Below are 10,907 nucleotides of genomic sequence, written 5' to 3'. Positions count from 1 at the left end.
AAACAAAGAACACAAGGGCGTTGGATGGCTGTTCTGGAGTTATTAGGTGATTCAGCTCTTAAATTCAGGGTAGCAATTGTCTTGTAAGACACAATATAGGTAATAACTGACAGACAATCTTAAAACATTTATCATCTTAATAATCAAAACACAAGGAGAGAGACAGGAAATCAATGCATTACTTTCAGAAATAGCATCAAGAACAATGATCTGAGGGAGAATAATAAGAGGAAACTGAGAAGATAAGACACACTAGGGTAATTTTAGACAGAAAGACAACAATAACATTCTTCTAATGTAGCAACGGAGGTATAGTGAGTTGATCTGGGTAGCTACAGGTTATAAATAGTATGGAACAACAGAGGCCAAGAAATATCAGAACTTTTCAAGCTGAAGGAGAGAAAAGAAAACTGAGTAGTCCCATGAAGTATTTTGTGCAGTTAATAATACTCATGTGAGTGGGATGCTACTATTTTTTCTCATCTGTGTTTACAAGTGTCCCTCTCACTGCATGTCAGTTAGAAAGGCCAGAGCTGAAGCAAAACCTTACCTAATAGCACTGGCACAAAGCCACAGGGCAAGATCAGAAAACATGTAATTGGGCATTTCTTTCCTCAACTCCTGTTGCCATGATGTTGATGGAAATGATGGATGAGCTCCATGACCAGCAAATCCTTGAGAACCATTCAAGCCTAGTTAGTTGTTCCTTATTTTAGAAAGAGAGTAATTTCATAGGGATTACTTTTTCTCTTGCTTAGAATATTTTACCAGATTATGAAAGCATTCTTCTGACTGCCCATCTGGTATCATTTTCTTTAATCAAGCATAAAGGTACAATAGGTGCAGGCATTTCTACTATGCTGCAATGCACAGCATTGCAGCATAGTAGAAAAGTTACAAAAAAGAGGACATGGGAAAGAAGAGATGCGGGAGGGGCAATGGTAGCCAAAATAAGGACCACACTGTAATACTTGTTGTGACTTGAGAGTTCTTAAGTATTCCAGTAGCTCAAACTCAGGCAATCCCATCTCCCAACACATGTAATGACTTGCACAAATCAGCACCTGGACATTTCACTGAAACCCCTATTGAGCTTATGGAAACCCATTTACAGCAGTCGCTGCTACCATCCAGTTTTCAGAACTTTCATGGATATTTCATTACATTCTCTTTTTCCAAAGTGATTCTTTCTTCCTTCAGAGTAATTTTTGAAGATGACAACACAATATGCAGAGATAATGCAATGTTTCCCTCCCTCCAGCCATGTTCTCATTTAATTTCTCATTCTGCTTCAGAGGACATTATAAACATGTATAATGGCCTATCTATTGTTTGTGGGTCATCAGCTGCTTTTAATCAGCAGAGTTTCAGTTCAGTTACAAGTTTTAATGAGGTTTTTTTCACAGAAACTGATGCCTTGAGAGGCTGCCTGGAACAGAGGCTAGACAGAGTTAAAGGAATAAAATAGAGATTTATTTACAGGCCTTCAAAGGATATACCTTGTGCAGTACAAGAGCCTGGTCATGACTCCAGCCAAGATGGACCAGGGCTCACGAGTTTTCAGACTTTTATCAGTTTTGGTCCATTTCCATCTTGGGGTTAATTGTCCAATGACAGCTTCAGGTTCTGCAGTCCCATCCTCCCAGACTGCTCTCCTCAATTCACTGCTGGTTGTACTTCTTGGGCCTGAAGCTGCCACGGTGTCGTTGGTTCTGGGGCTGGAAAAGGATTGTTTTGTCTGACTGAGCTGTGAGGAGAACTTGATAACACTTCATATAAAGTTCAGAGTTATACACTAAAGCAGTACAGAATCTGGAAAATATGAAAGCTAAAACTTAAGGCATCAAAACTAGTAGAATGATACAGATAGATATTCAAGTAAGTTTGGCCCAATTACACGAATGCCTGTAAGCAAGAAATTATTTATTTATTTTTAAACACCTAGAGAAACAACAATTTGTTTAATTACATAGAAGTGATTAAGAAGAGTATAAATGGGAGGAGCACTGAAACTTTATCACATCATGTGAATACAGTAATCTAAAGGGATAGGCAGAATTCTTTTGGACCAGTTAGCAACTCTTAAAAATACTTGGTGAATCACTGAATAGTTTTCTCCCCAAAAGCAGTAGAGGACAGCACCTCCTAGACCAGCATGGTCTAAATCTCGGAGTTTGGTAAACATCAATTTGAAATAATTTAATCCAACAAAGTCAATATATAGTGGTATTTCCCTGTATTTTAGACATGAGGGAGTAGAAGAGGTAAAGAGCACAATCCAAGTTTCAGTTCTGTCACTACCACAACTGGCACTTATTTATGTGCCTAAAATAACAGTGACCTTCCTCCCAGATGTCCAGGAGGCATTCAGGATCATGAATCTGTGACCACTCAAACAGCACAGGCATGCAGGATGCTTAGCCCAGGTCATTGCCAGATCATAATTTACAAGTGTTGTTTAAAGAGTAATCTTCTTTATTTTTACATCTAGAAAGCAGGCCTAACAAGGACAGACAATTAAACTATTTTGTATTTGGAAACATAGTTGCTGACAATGGCTTTGGCTTCCCTTGCCTTTGCTCTGTTCTGACCCCAGTGATTATATCTTTTATCCTCATCTTCAAACTGAAAGACCAGGACAAGATGCACTTTATTTCTACGACTGAGCTCTTTAAATATACTGACAAACTCTTGTCTTAGTTCTCTCTTGCATCTCCTCCTCCCTTTGCTCTCCTCCAGGCAAGAAACAAGAATACCTCAACTAACTGAAAGCTCTATTCAACATCATCATACAAATTTCAGTATCATCAGCTGGTACATTTTGTGATAAAAAACCAAAACCCTGCATTTTGTACAAACCCATGATATTTATGTTAGTTTTAGTGAAAAGCAAATAGTCCCTGTTTTGTCCCCCAGAAATACCTACAGGTTTTATTTATTAATCTTTAGGAGAACCCACAGCATTCACTACTGAAGTCATAACTTTCAAAGTGCTAAGGCTCTTCTAAGTCAGCACAGCAGATGGTCTCAGCAGCCCTTAAAATGACCACTGACCAATAATCTTTAGTAAATTAGTTAATTGATAAATATTCTAAAATGTATAAGACAACTTTAGCGAAGAGATAATCCCTAATCCTTCAGAGTTATTTAGGAGGATATATTGACAATTTGTTGATCATTTAACATTTAGTAGATTTAAATTTGACAATTTAGGATTACAACATGTCCCATCGCTGTATGTAATTTGTATTCGAATAATATTCAAAAGAGTTTAATAGGTAAATTTTAAAAAAAATTCCTTATTTTCATTTTATGGATCACAGGGATCAGGTTGGTTACTCAAGCCTTGTTAATACGTGAATTTGTCTTCTACTGAGGTTAATCTGAATTTTTACAGAGACAAGTGTGTTTCTTAGAGAAGGACAGATACAGAAAAGTGACTTACTCATTACTTTTTCTTGTCCTTAAGTAGCATCTATGTGTCTGCACTCAGCTACTCCAACCAGCTTGAATCTGAAATGGTTTGGTTTGGATGAATGCCTGTAAAAAATGGACAAAATGGACCTTTGCTTACTGTTCTAGCACTGGTTTTAGTAGCTGCCAGCATGTCCTACCCCACAATAATAAAAAGCTTTCAATTTCTTGATGGTGGAAAATTGTGATGCCTTGCAAGAAAATGCTTGTAGTCCATGAGAGACTGAATGCCCCTATAAATACAGACTGTTGTGTGTTAGGTAACATCCCACGGAAGCAGCCACTCACTACTTCTAAACAAGTTATACATTGAAGAACTTTGTGCTTGAGTATCTTGCTCTTTCACGGACCTCCTAACAGTGCAGTTAAACAAAAAACCACCAGCCCTAAGAGCAGATTTCCCATGTAATCAAATATTCCCCTACAGTTCTTCTGACATTTGTCAAGTTTGTAGAGTAATTTCATACTTAGAGACAGTGAAAAGAACGCAGCAGGAGGAGTCTTCATGAAGTCCTACAAAAACTATTGCAAATTATGCAAAAGCAGAGAGGGAAAAGGGTGCAAGAGCTGCTCCTCTTGTAGGCATGGAGCTTCTGAAATACTGCAGTTCCTTTGCTGCAATCCATTTTCTGTGTTTAGTGTGTTTAACTAGTTCCTGAAACATTAGCAGCACAATCCCTCATCTCAGTGCTCTCACCTGGAAATTTTAAATCTTGAATTTCCTCACTGAGTGTATCATATAGGATCAATTACTAGTTTTATAGTATTTTTACCTGCAAAAGCCTAATGAAAGACAAATTCAAAATATATTCTTCAGTAACATAGCATCATTGTCTCTAATCTCTAAATCGAAAGGAAGGGGACACTGTTACATTTTAGCAAAGCAGAAATTCTAAGCATTGTGGGAACAAGAAACTTTTGCTCCAAAGCTGGGATAAATCAACAAACCAAGGGTTTTCAAGACAACCTCATTCTCAAAAGGGTGAAAAAAGTTAAACTTTAGAATTTCATTTCATTTTCTAATTTTGGACTAAGCTTTTGAGGCAATCTGAATGCAATCTCTGCGGATGCAAAGTGCACAGATGTGTCTGTCTGCAGAAGTGTATTAAAAGGTCAGTTATATTTGCTTCTGCACACAAATGGAGATGATTCCCATATGTATTTTCTGGGCTCTTTGACAGTGTTATGGAATAGATCTGGTCAGTCAGAAAATTATCCAGTGTCTTTCAGTGTATCATATGCTTCCCTCAGAGCCATTGCAAAATGGAGAGAGATTTCTGGATGAAGTATCTGAAGACACAGGAAATTTCTTCAAAGAACCTTATTCAATCACTTCCTGGTGATCTCGTCATTACTGTGGCTCTGATTGCTTCCCTCTCCTATCAGATGGGTACTGAAGATAAAGCTGTGCTCAGTCACAGAGGCTGGCTTATCATTTAGCTCTTGTTCAGACAAAGTGAACAGTACTGCCATGAACCTTCCAGCTAAGCTAGGCCTGGTAAAACATCCAGAGATGCATCCACTTCACATCTCTTGACATTTACACAGGACAGCAAAAAACTGAAGCTCTGCTGCCTCAGGCCACTCAAAGGTACTTATTTGCAGAAGATAGTTCTGTAGGGAAGGAACTGCACACCTCAAAATCACTGTCTTTTCAGGTTTGGGGTTTGACATTTTACAAAAGAGGCACTCTCATTGGAATTTCCACATAGAGCAATTCTCATACAAGAGATACATCAAAATTATCAAAATGGTATTGAGGCAGCTTATCTGGCAATTTGGCTCAAAGCTGTGAATTGCAATGAGGGTAAATTTTTTCTCTCTGCTCCCATGGACTACAACAGGACTAGAGTTGTAACAGAGCACGATTCTTCTTACTTGCAAAAAATGATGGCCAAGTGTCACTTCTCTTAAGTAGGTTTAATTGCGAGTAAATAACTAAAAACTCCCAAACCAGTCTTGGCCGTTATGCATTACAGCATTCAGGGAACATATTACCTCCACTTTACTGAATAATAACATCAATCAAACTCAAGAAATTTCTGGACAAATGTTGTCTTTCTTCTTACCTGTAAAGGAGGAGGTTTTGCTTTCCTCCATTTGAATCTGAGAGCAATTTAATACCAAGGTCCTTCTTAAAGCAAATCAGCTACGCATGTAAAAGTATTTTAAGAATCTGCTTTTAATTTATTGCTGGAAGAAGCAAGACTGTTGAACCTTAAGGCTTTTGCACATTGTGGAAGCTCATAAAGCCTTGAGAGCTTTGTCCACAGACCCCCACAATAAGTATGACTCATGGAATGCTATTCTTTTCTCAGTGTGCAATAAAGAGAAATATTATTTATAGCAGCATACAAACTATTAAAAAACTGTTTTTCTTTGAAGTTTATAGATAGCAAGGGAACAATAATTTGGATAAACGGCAGTATTTACAATTTCTTTGAATTGAGGCCACATATCCAATCACGGTCAAATATATGGTTATGATGAAGTATTCCAATTTCTCAGAATAGTTCTGACATCCACAAGTTCACTGAGGTCTAATATCTGATTGTTTTTGGCTTAGAAGCGGCTTGAGCCTAAAGTAATTTTAAGAGCACAAACAATGGAGCGGTTTCCTTGCCTTAGGGCTCTCACTTCCGTGCCTCACGTTAGATCTTTACACACATCCTCCAAAAAAGTTCTCCAAAAATGTTCCTGGTTGGAGGATTTGTCGAATGCCTTCAGCACGGGCTCATCTGTTCCCACAAAAGTCTCTGGCAAGAGTTCAGTAAACCCCACTAGAGCAGAGAGTTGTAACAAGTTGTGTGTTACATGACTGTTGCTCTTATCAGCTGCGCTCTAAGAACTTAAATCACACAAGAAATCACTCATCAGTGTTCATTTTGGCCCAGATTAAAGAGAGAAAAAAAGTCTTCCCAAAGGTGACATTTGAGGCACAGTCATCTGTAACAAAATGTTCTAGAATGGCACTAGGTTTGTGGCAGATATTTAATATAGAGAACTGCTTTTTCTGAGGCTACAAGGAAGACCAGGAAGCATCATCGGACCAAAAATAAGAGGGAATTGGTTCTTCCACATGTAGCAGTCAGAGGAGAAATGGACATACAGTTCCAAATTATGCAGCGCCTTTTAACTTGATTTGAGCTATATTATGCAGCCCAAAATATGCGGATCTAAAGCTGGGCCCAAATACAGCAGTTTCAGGCCTACTGTATTTAGGTTAAAGTCTGTTTCTCGTGCCTGAAGGTAAGTAACATTTTCAAGTCTAGTAATAGTTAGTAGGACTCAAATAAGATAAAATACTCAGTGCACAAATCTCGGGTTTCATTCTTCTCCCGAGGTTCTGATGGTTGAGAGTCTTTTGCCTCTGAAAGCCCTGAGCCACATCACAAGAAAGAAGTGGAGTCTTCAAGGTCTTGTTTTTCAATGTTTCTCATGTTGTTTATTGTTTCATATCCCACAATGTTCTTCATGCCCCACCGAGGTCTGAACAGCGGTGAGGACACGAGGTGACTCCTTGTCAATGGGAGTTTGCTGCCCTTTTATACAGTCCTTTTATATATGTCCTTTTGTATATGTCTTTCTGCCTCTCATCTGTACTAAAAGGGTTACCTCTGCTTTGACCAAATCCCCTTAAACTACTTTGTGCCACCATCACAGCAGGAGATGGATACCAAGGGAGAAGGAGAACCCAGGGCACCACCCTAAATCCTCCATCTTGTTCCTCATTCACTTCCATTCTAAGAATCCCAAAACTACAAAAATTTCTACCCTGTGATAAACTACGCTACTGTCTGTCACACCTTTGTGATTTGTAATTCTTCTGTCAGCGTTGTAAGTTGTTTCACATGTATCTTCCTGGTCTCTGTGCCAGGGTCTGCAGCCCCTTTGTACAGATTCCAAACTCCCCTGTACAGATCCCAAACCCCCTTGCTCGGGTCCCAAACCTCCCTGATGATGTCTGTGACCTTCCAGGGCAACCAAAGAAATGCCTTTGACTCTGACACAAAAACACCTCACCCTCTGTGAAAAAGAACATGATTAAGGTCTGTTGAGGAGAAGACAACAGAAAATGGATGAGATTCCCTCTCTTTAGGACTTTTTTCATACCCCAGGCTACTGTAGTCAGCAAGGAAGAGAAGAGCCTTCATTGGTAGTCCTGCTTGGAAAATAATGAAAATAGCACTAGTTCTTCTCCTGGAGTAAAGTGTTTTCTCAGGCAGCTGTTCACCGAAAAAAAAAAATTAAATTTGTGCTGCAGAGCTTAGATGAAAGATTTAAACATGTGCATGCTTTCAATTCTGTCTTCCCTACTTTCCTGGCACAGTGTGAATCTGTACAACACCCACAGACCCTGACAGCAAGTGACCTTTCCCCTTATAAGCAGAATATTGCTACAAGATTTTGTGCTTCCTGTGTTTTCATTCAGTACAACAATATAGGAATTAAATGCAATAAAAAGCAGTTGCTGAAGCATATTCTGAAACATGACCTGGGTTGAAGGAACAACTGTCGCACTTTGCACACAATTCAGAAGGGCATCTGGGTTCCTGCTGTCACCAGAACTTGTATTTTAATCACTGTAGAACATGATATGCCTGAAACAACCATGCAAGAGCCACACAACAGCCAGTAATTTTCCTCAGGTCGTGTTAGGCAAAAAGTACCATAGTTCCTTTTCTCCCCATCTGATTTTATGCCATGTACTCAGAAAGCTGTTGTTTGGCCTTTCTGTCCCCATGATATATTGCATGACTCTGCTGGTTCCCACAAGTTCATATTTAAAGAGCTTCTGTTCACTTATGTCTGCCTCGCAAAAGATCTCCTGTGTTGGTTTTCTCCCCACCCCCTACAAGAGCAATAAACTTTCTGCTAAGGAAAGGCTTTAGCATCAATCAGATCTCACTGCTGATTAGAGGGGAAGTACTCTGGCTGCGTTTGAAATGGGTCTCTTTTGACTGTTTTTGCTTCTAAAATTATCTGGGCCATTTCCCAAGAGAAGCCTGGGGGTAGATGCAGACATCCCCCAGCCAGAATGCTGGAGCTGTGTCAGAAAGCACAGGCAGAGAGCTGCAGAGCTGCTCAGAGCAGCCAAGAAAGCTGGGAAGCTGTTCTTCTCCTGGCTGGCAGTGGGGCCATGGAAAGCCCTGTGGCCAAATCCAACCTGCAGGTCTCTGTCTAAAACACCGAGTGTCTGAGGCACCAAGGGAAAGCCTGAAACTGCAGTCAAGGACAAAACCCACTCAGCTCCAGCCCCTGCAGAGCCAGGGCTATTATTTATGCCAGGACTTGTTCTCTCTTTGGCTTGCTGCTGAGCAGTGACAAGAGTATTTCTGCCAACAGCAAGGTCTGCATTTCCCAGAGATGCCCTGGGTGCAGTACTGCAGAAAGGCAAAGGCAGCAATTCCTAAAAATGTTTCCTGCCCTCATGCACAAAAAGATGCTCTACCCAATTTGTCAGTTGTTGAATTCAGCCCATTTACTCAGTTCTGTGAAATTCACTGAAGTAACTTTTGGACAAGGGGACAAAAGTGCCAATACACACATTATAAGTTATGAATGTATCTATGTCAGAACCTGGGCCAGCCCTATTTAGATGAGCTTACATCCTTACAGTAGGAAAAAGATAAAAATATGTTGCAGTTACTTTTGCAAGACACGCAGGTCTCTCTTTTCTGGGGTTTGCTTTCTCCCACAAGCTAGCCCCTCTTACAAAACAGATTTTTATTCAATATTACAAACTTTTGCTTCAGGTCATAGTGCTGAGTCAAATGCAAGGGATTTAACAGATAACATTCCGTTTTAAAATAAAGAACTGGAAAAACATGCTGTGTTAGGGACAGCTCTGGAATGGTGGGCTGAGCATGGATATTTAGACTAAATGCAGTTTCTGACAACAACTCAGAAGAAGAGTAAGACACTGACTGCTTTTGAGGTTCTGCTCTAGCAGTACTTATCAAAAGTAATCAAGCTGTAACAGAATGGGAGGGATATCGAAAATAAGCATATAGATTTTTTATCTAACATGTACTGTACAAATAGAGAAACTCTTCAGTAACCAAATGAAGGCAGCATTTAAAGAAAGACACTCTGCCTGGGTTTCTAGGGAACCAAGACTAAATCCTAGGCATCCCAGGATTTGAAGTAGTGCAACTTGGCCATACTGTGAGAAGGACTGTCAGGTTTTTAAAACAAAACTTGAGATGAAAGAAAGAGGCTGGAGATCACTTGCTCTTCTGTTTCTTTCTTCTTCCTGACACAATAATTAAAAAATTTGAATTTTAAGTTTCAGGATTTTTTTTAAGATCAAAATTGAGATTAGAAAGACAGGATGGAGCATCCCTTTGCAGCTTTGTTACTGTCTTTATGCACCTGAGGTTTGATTTAAATGAACTAGTGTTTACATGCAAGCACAGATAACAGTCAAAACTGGTTTATAAAAAAACTAGGAAAAAAAATTACACCCACATATAGAATAGAAATGTTTCCACTACTATATTTCACATATTCAATAGTAATATGCAGTGCTAATATTCATACCAGAACTTCTTCCACCCTTGTTCTGTCTGAATTTGTTGACCCAAAAATGGCAATGGGAAGAAACAAAAATGAATAACCGAAGCTAAAATTTTGCTTTCAGGAGCTTCATTAGATTTTATCCCACAATTACATAAACACATGGGAACTAGTGCTGCTGCAGACTGATTTCACATCACCAAGTGCAGAGGGGATAAACACATTGGTGCCATCTGAAATTTTTGCACTCTGTTGTTAACTTCTTTTGCTAAGTTTATACCACATCTTTTGTGCCATGTCTATTAGGCCTTAACTGGAGCTTTTCAGAGGCTCCACTGCACTATCAGCTAGAACAGTGTAGAAAAGACTCCTTCTGAATATACCTATTCCAATTAAACTTTACAAAATAGAATTTTCCAGTCTTTCCAGAAAGTGGCTAGCTGATATTTCCAAATTAAAACATATCATAGGTTCACAGCTCAGATAATTTTTTTTTGCTGCTGAAATAAAATAAAAATTGGAAATTGTCATAACAGTTTTTTGGCAGATGAACTAAGGATCGAGTGAGTTAAAGCCTCCACTTCAGCAACAACAACCATAACTCAAGCACTCACAGCTAAGCTCCATTTCCAGTTCCTCAAGAGCTCTAGGGGAGATGTTAGTTTGAAGTCTGCGAATGACATTTGAAACCCTTGTATGTCTCCTTTTCCAAAGCTAAACTTTGCAAAAGGAATGCTATTTTGGACAGAAAATAAATGAAACACCATGTGAGCTATTCATATCAATGCAAATAGGATTTTTGCACTTGAAGTATCACTAAAAGACAATTTTCTCTTTAAAACAGCAGTGGAATAATGAAAGTTCTTGATGTTTGTTGGATATATAGGTGTTCAAACTCAGAGCAGATGTTGAGA

The sequence above is a fragment of the Sylvia atricapilla genome, chromosome 9 (genome assembly GCF_009819655.1).
Source record: "Sylvia atricapilla isolate bSylAtr1 chromosome 9, bSylAtr1.pri, whole genome shotgun sequence".
In the NCBI taxonomy this organism is placed as follows: Eukaryota; Metazoa; Chordata; class Aves; order Passeriformes; family Sylviidae; genus Sylvia; species Sylvia atricapilla.
Note: the sequence above shows the minus strand (reverse complement) of the source record.